Genomic DNA, 15,008 nt, shown 5'->3' with positions numbered 1-15,008 from the left:
TTTTATAATGAACATAAATAGGAAAATAGAATTTAGTTTTTCTAGAACAAATCTATTCTGTTTACTGAGGACTATCTTATTAAATATACTTCCCACGAAATTGGGAGAGCATCACTTGTCCTTTTAAAGAAAAGCTACATAATTAGGTAAGCACAGAGAGCACCTTGCTGAACAATGCACAGTTTTTAGTATTAACAACTCAAAGGCTATATCCACACTGATTCTAATAGTTCACATAGTACTTGTTACCTTGGCAACCCAATGAGTGACAGCAATTACATGGAAATATACGTTGTATTTGTTTCAATATATTCTATTAGAATAAGTTCCTGGAAATCTGGGAGGCTAATCTATATGCTCAGTCTGGGAATGCTGGGTTATCAGAATAAGTGATTTGGAACCCTTTTTCGAGGAAACATCCTAAGTAAGATGTCGAAAAAGATTTGGGGAAGATGGTTAGGTCCTAAAACATCAGAGACGCACAGGGATCTTGGGGTACAAGAATGTCCAGAATCATGGGCTTAATTTTGAAAGATGGGTTTGCGAATGGTAAGCAATGTTATGTTTGAGTATAAGCCAAGATGAAGCCGCTCAAAGATCCTCCAGGGCAATTATCAGAAAACTGGATAAGAGCTAGATCTCTGCTTGATAGCATAACAAAAGGTTTCATTACTTGTGGAAGCTTGTGGCAGGCAAATCCTTTCCCCCTCTCCACCAGGGTGGGAGATAGGAATTCGCAAGAAGCAAGCAGTAGTAGTGGCAGGTGGTGGGAGAAGAGCAAGAGCAAGGTATCCCACTTCACCAGGAGAAGAGGCAATAAGAGCCCGTGATTCTGCAAAGCAAAGAATATAGGACAGCTATGATGAGACACGCTCCACATCCACATGGCAAAGCCTTAGAATTCATCAGACATGGGGTTTGGGAAGAAGAGATGAAATGGTTTGACATGCTAATAATCCCAGCGGATGTGAGCCACCAACACTCAAATGTCTAATGACCAGTTTGCAAAGGCCTGGGAAAGGAAAGGTCACACAAGCGTATATAAAAATGTCTGTATTTTCAGTGAATATCATTAAAGGTAATATGTACATAAATAAACTTTTAAAGAAAAGTTTCAAACATTTTCTCATTTTGACTTTCCACATCAGGGCTTTTTCCATCATCACCTTAAAGATAAAGAAAAGTGTACCCAAGTGTGATGATGAACACAATGGCAGGACTTCTCCCTCCTTTAAGTGGGAGGAAGTCAACAGGATAAAAGATCCAACAATCATAACAATAAGGATAATAATAATTATTTTTAATAGATGTTTTTTTCTAAGGCAGTCATTGTAAATTTACATCTTCAGGCTGTTGAATCACTCACTCTGTGGAACAGTTACATTTCAGGACATGTAACTGCCCTCCAAGTGAGTACAGGCCTTCTATGAGTTCACATGGAGTTTTCCTCAATGTGAAGTCTATAGATTTCCGGAGGGCTTGATTCCAGATGTTCATTCTAAATGCAGATTCCAGGGCTCTGTGTCCAGAGTTTCTTCTTTAATCTGCCTGAGGGGCCCCAGGTATCTGTATTTTCATGAGTTCCTACAGGGATTTCTGACGCAGGGTAAATTGATTGAGTTTTTTTTAATTTGTCAATTTATTTATGAAGCTTGACAAACAGTATAAAACTGAACTCTAAGTTATATCTAATGAAATGCTTTTGTCAGGGGAGGAGAGGAGCATAGGGTAAATAAAGTCCAATAGTAAAAAAAAAAAAAACAGACATACTGTGAAAATTTAAACCTCCCTATTACCCTATTCTCTAGTCTTCTTACCCAAAGAAAACTGCTATTATTAGTTTCTTAGATATCCTTTGAGAAATACCTTATGAATATACCAATATCATAGCTCATGTATGCTCACTCATCCCTTTGTGGGGAGGGGATTAAAATAAGAATGGGGGCAGACTATAACATTGTCCTGTCCCTTGCTCTTTTTCATTAAAATATATCTACAAGAGATTATTCCATAAGTACGCATATAGGTTTCCCTCATTTTTAAAACAAATGCTTATCATTCTATAGAAGAGAATATATTTTATAATATATAGCTATAATAAATATAATTCATCTATCTAATTCATTGCTGAAATATACATTGTTTCTAGCATTTGTGATTACAAACAATGAATGATGCCTCCCAACATTTCAGAACTACTTGTCCAAGTAATAATAATGATAAGCATGGTTGAGTCTTTCACTAACTATGGGAAGTGTCCTGGTCATTATTGGTGTATCTGCCATTCTCTGGAATCGTGGTACATACTGCCACACACAAAAATGTGTCTGTTAGCACTTGGCACATCCTCCATCTACCTCTCTATGTCATTTCTTTGCTTCCACATCTCTCTTTTATCTTTCAAGAGACAAAAGAGAGACACTTTTCTCTTCTAAAACTCTATTCCTTTTGACTGCCCTCTTTTTTTCATCCTACTCTCTTCTTTGTCCTAAACGTGCCTTAGTCTTCTACTTGACTGAAGGTCAATGCAAGAGGGTAACTCATGTCTCTCCCATGGTGTATGCATGGGGTTTGTGGCCATTCTTCTCAAAGAAATATGGACACCCAATATGATAAGCACTATATACATGTAAGAAATAAAAATAATAGCATGCACTGATCTAATGGATTTAAGTGAATTTCTTTTAGATTCTAAATAACATTTGGAATTCTAAATAATATTTGGACAGCTTTTTCTGATGAGATATTGGAAGCTGTATAATAATATTGCTACACTGTACAAATACTAGTCTGACCCAATATTAACACACCAAACACAATCACTCACATTACATAAGGCTATATGTGCCTGAGGTGTGCATAAGGTTTTAGAGTCTGCAGAACATTTTCATATTCATCATCCTGCTTTTAAAGCTAGAAAATATTCAATCTATTTTAATACCCTATTGAGAAATAACGCCTTTTGAACTTCAGAGCATGAAATGTGCCATTTTAAGTGTTTCTCTTTACAAAGAATCATATATATCTTACTCCACATGTATTTTTCTTCAGAATGACAATTTCAATGTGAAACAGCTTAAATTAATAGCCATCTCTGTTTTGCTTTTCCCCTCTGTGAAATAATTTGGAGTTTCCAGGCACTCTGTTTTTATAAGTAAGCAGCCACAAAAGATTAGAAAAGAATTCAGCACAATGAATTTTCTTGGCAAAATAATATATTGGCTAAATAGTGTGTATTAAATCACCTGTGCCACTGACAGCTGGGTTTACTGCTATACAATAAATGACAAAATAAGCCTTTGCGAGGGTTTTTCAATATTCTGTCTTGTGGTTATAGATTTCAGAGTCTTTTCCTGTCAGTTTTATGCTGCATTTCTTTACAAAACTGACAGGCAGCTGACAAGGCAAGAAAAGTTAGAAAATTTGGCTGGTAGTGAAATTTAACAGAATTTTTCCTTTGGGGGATTAAAACATTTATTCTAAGTGCAGAAAAATAAGTTAGAACTTTCAGGAATTAACTGTTTCCATTAGTCAGACTGCCTGGAAGCATATCTACCTGTTATTTGGCTGTAGAACCCTGGCCAAATTATTTAGCCTATCAGTGCCTCAGTTTCCTCATCTGTCAAAGAGCCCTCATAAAGTTATTGTGGGGCTTGAACGAGCAACTATATATAAAGCACTTCATCCAGTGCATGGCAGTGCAATTGTAATAATAATAGTTTGGATTCAAAGGACTCTTTTTTAGATTGTAAGGACAAATATTAAATAGTATTTCAGTCTACATTTATAAAAAGAGTTGTATAATGATACTGCTGTATATTAAACCCTCAGTTTTCCAAATAATATTGTGAATAAGCATTAACACTTGAAAATAATTTTAACACAAAGGTGGAGATGGAAAGACTATTTAGAGAGAAAAGAAGAAAAGAACATAATCCCAGTGCTGCCATGTTTTATTGTGATCTTTGCCATTCTGCATCTATTCATTAAAATGTTTGCTTCTATCTTCACTCCCAACTTAAACACTCTCCCTCAGTTTAATTTTTTCAACAATCCATTTCATCTGCTTTCTCACTTAACTACCCACAATTAGTGATGGTGACCACCTCCGTGAAGAAAAAGTGCTGATGTCTACTAAAGGAAGCAGACAAAAAATGCTACTGCTTTGAGGAAAGCCATCAGAAGTGCCTTGGAACCACCTGTAAGAGAAACCAAAGGCAAGAGAACTTCGTTTTGTTTCCTATGGTGCTGTTCTTTCTAGGAGCACAGAACTCTTCTCTACCTAGACAACAGGAAACATATACACTTATACTTTGAGTGAAAGAAAGAAGTCTGAAAGTAATGGACAGCAACTACAGAAACGAGAGAGAGAGGTAAAAAAAAAAAAAAAAGGAGAAAGTATGAGAAAAAGAAAGGTCATCTTGGGAAGCAAAGTCCTCAAACAACATAACTAATTACTGAGCCCCACAAAATAGGACAATGTATGAAGGCACCAACAGAGGCTCACCACTACTGTCCGGGGTTAGCAAGCTATTCTGATGCTTCACGTGAGTGGAGACTGATGGCCAAAGGTAAGCGCATATTTTTATTATTTGCTTAAAGTACAAATAATATTTGAATTTAGTTGCAATATTTGATTTAACTAAGAAATAAACTTGGTTACATTTCATTCACACCGTACTTAAATACTGTTCTCAAGAAATCACGCTTTGTTTTAAGCTTAGAGTTTAGCTGGAAAATAACAATAAGCTGCTCACTAAATCAATGGCCTGGCAATGATGTACTATCCACCAAGAAACAGGCTTGCCAGCACTCCCTGCTTCTAGATAGAGAGGAGTGTGAGGGGCTGTCACAGGTATACCGGCTTTGATTCAAATGCGATCAGTTCCTAGGAATGATTCCTGTTCTCAGTGTACACAGGTGTGTATAGGTATAAAGAAACAGCACAGTAAAGAGAAATAACACTCCTTTTGTCAGTAATAAAGAAAAAAAAACCCTCCTTTTCATCTTCAACCTTAGCAAGAGGGTCAATGGGTAGACAGCAGTTATATTTTCCTTTCTAGATACCTCTCAGGAAATCAAACAAATCAAAAATGCATTTGGAAACTGTCTGCTCGTATCCTGTATTCTCTATCTTGTCTGACAGAACGGAAACTCCTTGCAGGCACAGCTGTCCTTCTGCCACAAACTGAATCTGAGCACCATAAATCCTCAGTAAAAGTTCAAGAGAAAAGCTAATAAAACTTTCTAGTGAAAACTTCTACTAAAGCATGAGTCACACTTAAACTCCCATAATGTCAAATTCAGTGCCTACCCTTCCACAGGGCGCATGCTCAGTAAGTATTTAGGAAATGGTGCTGGATCGTTTCTAGCTGAATAACGACTGAGAATATTCCTAAAGAGTTGTCAGGCCTTTGCTGATGTGCAAGGTAAGTTTACGTTCTGCCCTCCCCCCACTTCCTCCACCCCATCTGCAGACAACTGCTCTAGGAGGATTTCTTGGAAGCTGACCTCCCTGTGGAGGTCCTGCAGGCGAGAATTAAAGTCTGTAACAAATGCTCAACCCGGGACATTGGCAGCAAACTCCAGACCACTAAACTGGCGTGGAAACTTCTGCACTTGCTTTATTCTCTCTGCAGGGATCAGCTTCTCTTTCCTGGACCCCTCATGGGCAGTGCGCTAACATACACAATTCCATTTTCAGGGCTAAAAAAAGACTGAGCTCCAGAGGAATAAGTCATTTGCACTTCCCTGTTTCCTTGCAGGCACCTGTTTTGTTCCCCAGAGCTAGGAGGGAACTGGCAAACACCTGGAGGTGAGGGAGAGGCAATCCTCTCATTGTACTGCTCTGCAAGAAAGGATCCACAGCTATTTCAAGGTAAATGTCAGATGACAGTGATGAAGATAATGATAAATAAGGGAATTGCTATTATTTATTATTGTATCATTGAACTGTCAAGAATAGAATTATCAATATTTTTATATGAAGAATGGAAGAGTTTGGTATTTTAAAATGTATACTCTCTCTATTCACCTTCAAGGACATCATACATTATATATAGTGTGAGCTTTCTGAAGATCATGAATGAGCAGTGAATATTTCTTTACTGTTTCTTACCAGACCATTTTTCTATCTGCAAATCAGTATTTTAAAATGCCTGTGAACAAAACCCAGTTTTGAAACTAATATTTTATTTTTGTAGAGACGGAGGGAATGACTTAGAGGAATGTTGTGGAAAAACTCTCTCTGGTGGTAGGCACCTTGAGAATGGCTGCCTAGCTCACGACAACCCTTTTAACTGCTCCCTTCCCTAACACGGGTGGGCCACCAAGAGCCACTTTTGGAATTCATGGCCAACCACGATAGATATTCAGCTGTTACCAGGATAGCTGCACCAGTGGGTGAAATAACTGAAAATCTGGACCTGATGATAAACAGCCACGGCCCTGAGCCCCTGTCCCGGACCTCCCCTTGGCTGAGCAGGTAAAGGAGGTTAACTCTAGGCGCTGCAGCGGTCTGTAGGGTCTCTCCCACTCTAGCTGATTGCTGGGCCCCCGGATAAAGTTGTTAAACAGTCTATCACCCTGGCACCAATCCCTTTGCCATATTGGATTGATTCATGGGTGGACATCAGAGTAGAGCCGGACCTTTAAATTCTTTCTTCCAGGAAGCTGCAATCAATACCCAGAGAAACAAATCATTCTCTCTGGACAAATCTGTAGCAAGTAAATCAAAAGCCCATAACAGACCCCTTAAATGGTGGTAGACTAGGGAGAGAAATCAGAGAGATCTGGTTCTTCAAGCAGAGGAGAGAGAGAGAGAGAATGGGAATAGAGCATCTTGAATAAGTTACAATTGCCTGCTCCTTCTTTATATTACTGCATGTTATGGACTGAATTGTGCTCCCTTCCCCTCCAATTCCTATGTTGAAGCCCTAACCTCCAATGCGACTTATTTGGGAATAGGGCCTTTAAAAGAGATCATTAAGTTTAAATGAGGTCATAAAGGTGGGGCCCTAATCCAATATGACGGGTGTCTTTATAAGAAGTGGAAGAGATGCCAGGGATTCACACACACAGAGCAAGAGCCATGTGAGGACACAGTGAGAAAGTGGCCATCTGCCACCAAGGAGAGAGGACTCTGGAGAAAGCAAACATGCCAGAACCTTGATCTTAGACTTCCAGCCTTCAAAACTGTGAGAGAATGAATGTCAGTCATTTAAGCTGCCTATTCTGTGGTATTTTGTTATGGCAGCCTGAGCAGACTGATACTCTGCCTGTGGGTTCTGAGAGAGACCAGAGTATCATTAAAACACCACCTGTCCCCTTTTGCTTACCATGGCTGGAGCTGGTTTCTGCACTTGTACCAAGAAGTGCTAACTACTACATTCCTATAAACATTGGATTTCACATTTTTGTCTAATTTCTGATTGAGGAATCTAACTGTTTGATGGCAAATCTGAACTGGCACTCCAAAGTAATGTTTTTCAAGGATTGTTCAAATGTGATAATGAATACAAAATACATGCTGTCACACTGGTTTTTGTTGTTGTTTCTAACAATCTTAGCCCTCAAGCAAACAATCTGAGCCCTCACAAAAAGGAAAGGCCTCTTTCCTGTAGCTTGGTATAAATATAGGATTGTTCTACAGGCCAACTGAGCCACAGAAGAGAGATACCAGGGGCTGGCCCTGTGGCCGAGTGGTTAAGCTTGTGTGCTCTGCTTCGGCGGCCTGGGGTTCACTAGGTTGGATCCTGGGCATGGACCGACACACCACTCATCAGGCCATGCTATGGTGACATCCCGCACAGAAGAACTAGAATGACCTACAACTAGGATATACAACTATGTACTGGGGCTTTGGGGAGAAAGAAAAAAGGAGAAAGATTTGCAACAGATGTTAGCTCAGGGCCAATCTTCCTCACCGAAGAAAAAGAAGAAGACAGATTCCAGCCTAACTTCTGAAGTGAATGGCCCCTCAGACAGACATTTCTCTGCAGTTGGATATTGGCTTGTTCTGGCATAGAAAAAAAGATTCACAAGTTGTTCATCTTAAACAGGATGTCTTCATTCGGGACCCAGTTTCAGGGCTTGTAATTTTCCACAGTTTATGAGGATACTTCCTTCCTCTGTGTTCTTTCAGGTGACAGCCTGAAGCAAGCAGAGGGAGCTCTGCTTCTTGTCCAATTAGTTATGCTTCTCCGTGTTTGAATAAATGGTCTCTGTCTGCCAGTGCACACTGCAAAGCAGTAGTCCTAATGACAGCCTGGACACAACCGTACGCTCAACTAGGGATACTATGTGCCAGACCAATGCAATGTCTTATAAGCCTCAGTCCTCCACAGTCAAAGCGCACACAGGCCCTTTTACTAAAAAGGCAGAAGTGGAATTTCAGCCAACTAAACCTTTGAAGAGTGCATTTCATGATTTCGTATAAGAACCTAGAGAGCACCAAAAATGATCAGTAAAATTTTCATTGAAGTCTTCTATAGGATTAAGCCTAAAAATTATCCATGTTCAACCACAGATCTACCACAAATTAAAATGACAATGTTACCCAAGGTTGTCTCTCTACAATTTTTTAAATATAATCTGACAACAGACCATTAGTTCACTCAGTTCAACCCCTTCAAAGATAAAAATGAAGATACAGACTCAAAAATAAATAGCATTGATTAAAATTTGGGTCTCTTTCCACTTAAGATGCTGCTTCACCCACTTAATTTTATATAACAAAGTGTAGATTAATAATTGCCACACAAAATAATGATAAACCAAATGTTGTGTATTCCACACAACAATCCTAGACAGGTGATATCGTTCCCACTTAAGAGATGCAGGAATGGAAGCACAGAGAGGTTAAGTAATTCGTTCACGGCTACACAGTTACTTGTTGAACTAGGCAGCCAACCCAAGTGTCTGACTTTAAAGTCTATATTCTTAACTCCTTCACTTTACTGCCTCTCAGAAGTGCTGAGAGCATAGTTTGGGTAAGAAAGTCTGAAGATTTAGATCCCATTAAAAGCTAGGCCAATAACTAGGCGTCTGACCCTGGTTGAGTCCTTTGTCTTCCCTGGACTTTATTTTCTTTATCTCCAAAAAAATTAGGTTGTACTACACAATCCCTTCCAAAGAGAACATTTGGTTGGACCCAACCTTTAGCCCTGGAATGGCATATTCCCAGCAGTCCCAAATTCATGTACTCTTCCTCTTGCCAATAAAAGTAATTCATCTAGTGGATAAGTAATGAAATTTACTATTTATTCCTCTGCATGTTGTTTCATATTAAATACATTAAAAAATGTGGGGAAGGGGCTGGCCCCATGGCTGAGTGGTTAAGTTCACGTGCTCTGCTGCAGGCGGCCCAGTGTTTCGTTGGTTCGAATCCTGGGCGTGGACATGGCACTGCTCATCGGACCATGCTGGGGCGGTGTCCCACATGCCACAACTAGAAGGACCCACAACGAAGAATATACAACTATGTACCGGGGGCTTTGGGGAGAAAAAAAGGAAAAAATAAAATCTTTAAAAAAAAAATTGGGGGAAACTGTCACAGACCAACCAATTTGAGGTTTGAGGAATCTGGGCTCTTTCATTTTATGGAAAATGCATTCATTATCTATCTAACTAGATGTTTTTAAAAATCCTTATGTGACGTTTAACTATAGCCGTGCAAATTGAAAAAGGAAACATTTTCTCAATCACTTTAGTCTTTAGACCTTATAGTCCATCTGTTGCCACAGCACTGATTGTGATGTCAAAACTGCTATTAGTTACACTCAGAGACAATCGGGAAAAAGGCCAAGGGAGATTGTGTGCAGGCCTCAACAACCCGTGATTACTATACTAATTACGAAGTAGGAAGTTTACAATCAAGAGAACTGATTTCAGCCTGTCGCTCTGCCACTTACTAGCTGTGTATCCTTAAGAAACTCATTAAATGGAATAATAATTTAAGAGCTTGAGTTCTTGAGTCAAATGGTGTGTGTTCAAATCCTGGCGCTGCTAGTTAACATGGGCACACTGGGAATCTCTCTGTGCCTGTTTCTTTGGTTATAAATTCAGACCCTGTGACTGCCTATCTCAGAAGAGCTGTTGGAGGGATTAAATAAAATACTGTATTTTATGAAGGATTTATCAGAGGGCCTCCTTCCTATTAAGAGATCAGAGTTAGCTTGTATCAACAGTATCTGTATTTTGAGTGAGTCTATTGTTAAAGTTCTAGGTAACAGTTCTCTAAGTATTAACATGTTTAAAATCAGAATACAATTGTATGTACCTCATTGATTCTTGTCAAGAACAGAGGTGGGAACCTAAAGAACAGTGTGCTGTAAGCTGAAAGCACTAAATTACCATCTTGTTAAGATGCAATCTGTTACTATAAGATGATCTTGTATTAATTTAAAAAATACTGAGTGTTTGGAATATGAAAGGCACTGGTTTACATAAAATCAATATGAACAATATAGATCAGATATGGGTTCTACGCTTAAGTGGAAACACAAAAATACTGGTACCTGTATTACAAGATAGAAAATAATGGGTGCCAAATCAATATCCTACTTTAAAAGGAAAGTCTTTAAGGTGAGCATTGAAGGACAAGAAGGATTTAGACATGGGGGCATGAGAAGAGAAAGAAGGGAAAGAAGACATCCTCAAGAAAGGAATAGTATGAGCAAAAGCTGGGAGCCAAAGCTAGGAGGTGGAAAAGCACAGATCGTGAATAGTGAAAAATAAGTGGTACAAATTAGCCAGAGGAGAATATATAAAGGGGGCGAGTGAGTAATGAGAATGAAGCCATGTTACAGAAGATACTCAATGTAGGAACAGCAACTGCCACATTAGATTAAAAATTATAATGCAGTAAAAAGGATAGTCCCAGTGCAGAAGATATTATGGAGAAGGACAGGATAAAACTGGTATTCTTAAACCTCTGACGTTATTATTCCAAGTTCATGTTTCAAAAAGGTGGAAGAAAGCCTAGTGACTCTCACATCAAGTTTAGATTCATGAATCTGATCTTCAAAACCTTTTGTAATCCGTCCCAAAAGATGATCTTTTATGATACTACTCACCAACTCTCTATTGGTTTCCTCCAAGGGCATCAAAAACACCAGGTTTCAATTTCATATTTTGGCTATTCCTAGCTCCTGGCTTAGTCTCCTCATCTTCTATTTATACACACCAGATTATAATCCATCCCTTAAATCCCAGCACCATTAGGAAGCCTTCCTTGATGAGCTAAACCTTATCACTCTCTTCCATCTCTACATACTTCATTACACATCTATGTTATCAAATAGGAACATGGAAGGACTATCACTGAGCTAGGAATAAAATGGCAAGGGTCCTCGCAGCAGGTCCCCATTCTGATTTTGGGCATGTTATTTAACACTATAGGTTTCCTCTTGTGTAAAATGAAGGGGTTGTGGCTTAGCTAACTCTAACGTCACTTCCTATCATTCATGCAATATATAATGAGCACTGACCTGTGCTAAGTAAGTTTTATCCTGAGTGCTGAGGACACAGTGAAAAGAAGACAAAGTATCTATCTATCTATCTATGACTGTGTCCCTTTAGTTCAGTGGTTCTCAAACTTTAGCCTGCGTAAGAATCAGCTGGGGAGCTTGTTAAAACACAGATTTCTAAACATACACACACACACACACACACACACACGCACACGCACACACACAAACACATGCACTCCTCAAGAGCTTCTGTTGCAGTGGTTTAAAGTAGGGCCCAAAATTTTGCATTTCTAAGATGTTTCTAAGAGATGTTCATGTTACTGGTCCAGGGACCACACTTACAGAATCTATGTTCGAGTGGAATGTTTGTCTTTTTCACTGTGGTATTCCAGTGTTTAGAATAAATATTTATGGAATAAAAGAATAAATATGTCACTTTGTTAATTGACAAAGGAGAATCTAGCTCTTTCCTTGAATGATGCTATAGTTTAGAAGGAAAAATCACAGTTCTACTAAAAAATAGAATAGTTGCTATCATCAGAAAGGTATGGATAAGGAATGGTTTATATGCAAAGGAAGATGAACTCACTTGCAACCTAGAGGAAGGAGGAGGAAGATTAGAGAGAACTTTGTGGAGAAGTGGATTTGATCTATTTCTTGAAGGGCTCATACACTTATTTCAAAAATGCCTGTCATAACCAAAAATATTTTTAGTATCTCTTTTTGGAATTTGTCTAATTAATCTATAGTGAATCTCTTATAATACCCTCAAAGTATACAGAATCTTTGTACTCTGATGTAAGTTTCGATACTTGGAAATAGCTAAATATATTTTTGCCAAGTCTGGTCAGAAAGTTAGCTGATTTAGCTGCATAACTCTTGGTTGAAAACAACCCTTTCAAACCTTGGTTGAAAACAAGGTATACCTTTGAATTAAGGCACCAGTTTTCTAGTATGACTTATAAATGGAGCCCTAAAACAATTTCAGGGTAGGAGTTCAAAAATCATTTGAACAATGGAAGCCTCATGGATTACGTTTATAGTTCCTGAAGGTGACTAGTTTGAAGGATGCCCCTCATTTGGCCATATGCCCTGATGTGTTTAAAAATCATTCTTAGTATAGTTGCTATTTTGATTTATTGGAAGAGTCAACATTTGAACATGCAAGATGCCATGTACATTTTTCTTCAAAGTGTATGCTATGTTATAAATAACTCAAGTTTAAATATCATGGGAACAAAGAAAGCAGTATAAAATGGAAGTTCTTCGAAGGCAGATCTATGAAAATTATGTATTGGTACCAGGAAATATGCACAGGTTCCTAAGAGCTCTTGATAATTCTGGGCCACTCAGTTAAGAATAGATATTAATTTGTGTGTCCTGGGCATTGAGCTATGCGTTGGGTCACACTTGTCCACTATGAAGGGGGCCATATTACACCACTCTTCTAGTTTTGAATAGGGGGACTAAAGAGAACATGGAAGGCCTGTGACAAGCACTCTCTTACAGTGATGGCTTTTCCTCTCTTGTTCATCCCCAGAGTTCCTCAGCTACTCTGTTCACCCATCCTTTGGGCCTACGTATCTTCAGTGTGGGATCAGCATGTACTTGCTGTAGTGCATCAGCATTAAAATATTAATAGATTTTTTAAGACCACCCGTATCTCATACCTTTTAACAGTGTACTGAATTTAGTTTGGTCTGATACAAATGAAAACAAAACAAAACAAAACGACTTCAAGTACTTGTGTTTAGATCAAGAATTCTTAAAGTGGGGTCCCCGACCAGCGGAATCAGTATCACCTGAGAACTTGTTAGAAATGCAAATTCTCCAGTCCCACCCCAGAAATACTGAATCAGAACTGGGGAGGGGCAGTGGTGAGGCCCAGCAATCTGACTTAACCAACCATGGCTCCAGGTGGTTGTGATGCGTGCTAAAGTGTGAGGCCCACTTGTCTAGATAGTATCAGCAGCAGCAAAGAAGCTCTCGCTGTCAGATAAGCCGTCCAACCTTTTACAAACTTCACAACTTATTCTAACAGCCTATTATTACCCTCTTGATTACTACACTTAATACATACACGATTACACACATCATCGATGCCTAAGTCATCCTTGACAGAATGTGTGTACAAAAGTCATGGCTTCTCTCTGTAAAGAGATTGGTATGGAAAGGAGACAAATGGATTTGTTTCTAATTTTCCAAAATGATACCATCCTCAACTTCTCTCCACCCCTGGCCCATCTCCAATAAAAGAATCAGGAGGGAAAAACCATTACTAGTAAGTGGCTATTCTGTTTCTTTCACATAGCAGGAAGATTTTATTAGGTGATATAAGTACACTTTATTACTTGCAGATATAAATTATCATGTATCTTGCATAAATAGCTATGTCCAAGACTGTTTTAAAGAACTATTAAAACACGTGAATGTAAATGGATGTGTTGTCTAAATTGTAGCTAAACCCATCATTTCAGATCTATTCATTGGACTATGACACCCAAGATACATAACACAATCTCTCAATGAAACCTGAAGTTTAATAATCCCCTCAAAAGGCTTATGCAGAATAAAACGATTCTCTGCTTAAAGCTTCAGACTTAGACTCTGGAACAGTGTAGTCCATAAACATACAATGCAATTCATATATGTAATTTTAATGTTTCTAAGTAACTACATTTTAGAAGTAAAATGAAATGAATGCTATTAATGCTAAAATATATTTTGTCTAAATAAAAAAATTAAAACTATTTCTTCAAGTAAACAATATAAAATTAAGGGGATATTTTTACATTTTCTACTTAGTCTTGAAAATCTTGCATGCATTTTACACATACCGCACATCGCAATTAGAATGCTAACTTTTAACTGTAAATACTTGATTTTTATTTCGATTAAAAAAAATTTATCATTGCAAAAGTAGATTTCATACCCAAGTTGTTCCAAACATACTAAAAAGGTTTCCATTAGCCTAACTGAACATCAGTTTTCATATTTAGATTAAAATAAAAATGAAATAAAATTAAAAGTTCAATTTCTTAATCACACTAGCCACATTTCAAGTACCCAACAGCTACAAGCGGCTAGTGGCTACCATATGGGGCAGCCCAACTCTGAAGCTATGACAGACCAACCTGTGTAAGAATTCTGGCTTTGCCATTTCCTGGCTGCTTAGCAAATAACCTAGGTCTCCCCAAACTCCAGTTCTATGGTCTGTTAAATGGGGGAAAAAACTCCTCGCTCCACACGTTTCAACTTCTGCCTGCCGGCAAAACTAGCAGAATAGAAACAACTACAGTTTGTTTTTTCCTTCACAGTAGAGGTGTGAAATCATTACATCAGTTTATAATAAGCAGAACCAATCTAGATGCCTACAGTATAAGAATAGTTAAACATAATTCACGCTCTGCAGCCATTAAATAATACTTACTACTAACCATTAGTACTGGTTAATATAATTAAGGGGGTAAAGTAATATTATGAATAGCTCGACTGCAGCCTGGGTGCGCGGAGAAAAACTTGGAAGGACCCGCCTTC

General features: G+C 38.4%; 1 protein-coding gene across 2 annotated transcripts in view; it reads right to left on the bottom strand.

Moving 5' to 3' along the window:
- The window catches only part of PRKG1 (protein kinase cGMP-dependent 1), a 1,184,543-nt gene that overhangs the window by 516,402 nt on the left and 653,133 nt on the right, over positions 1 to 15,008 (bottom strand). The window lies entirely within an intron of this gene.

Source organism: Equus asinus, chromosome 2 (assembly GCF_041296235.1).
Source record: "Equus asinus isolate D_3611 breed Donkey chromosome 2, EquAss-T2T_v2, whole genome shotgun sequence".
Taxonomy (NCBI): domain Eukaryota; kingdom Metazoa; phylum Chordata; class Mammalia; order Perissodactyla; family Equidae; genus Equus; species Equus asinus.
This window is presented reverse-complemented; position numbering and strand designations above follow the sequence as displayed.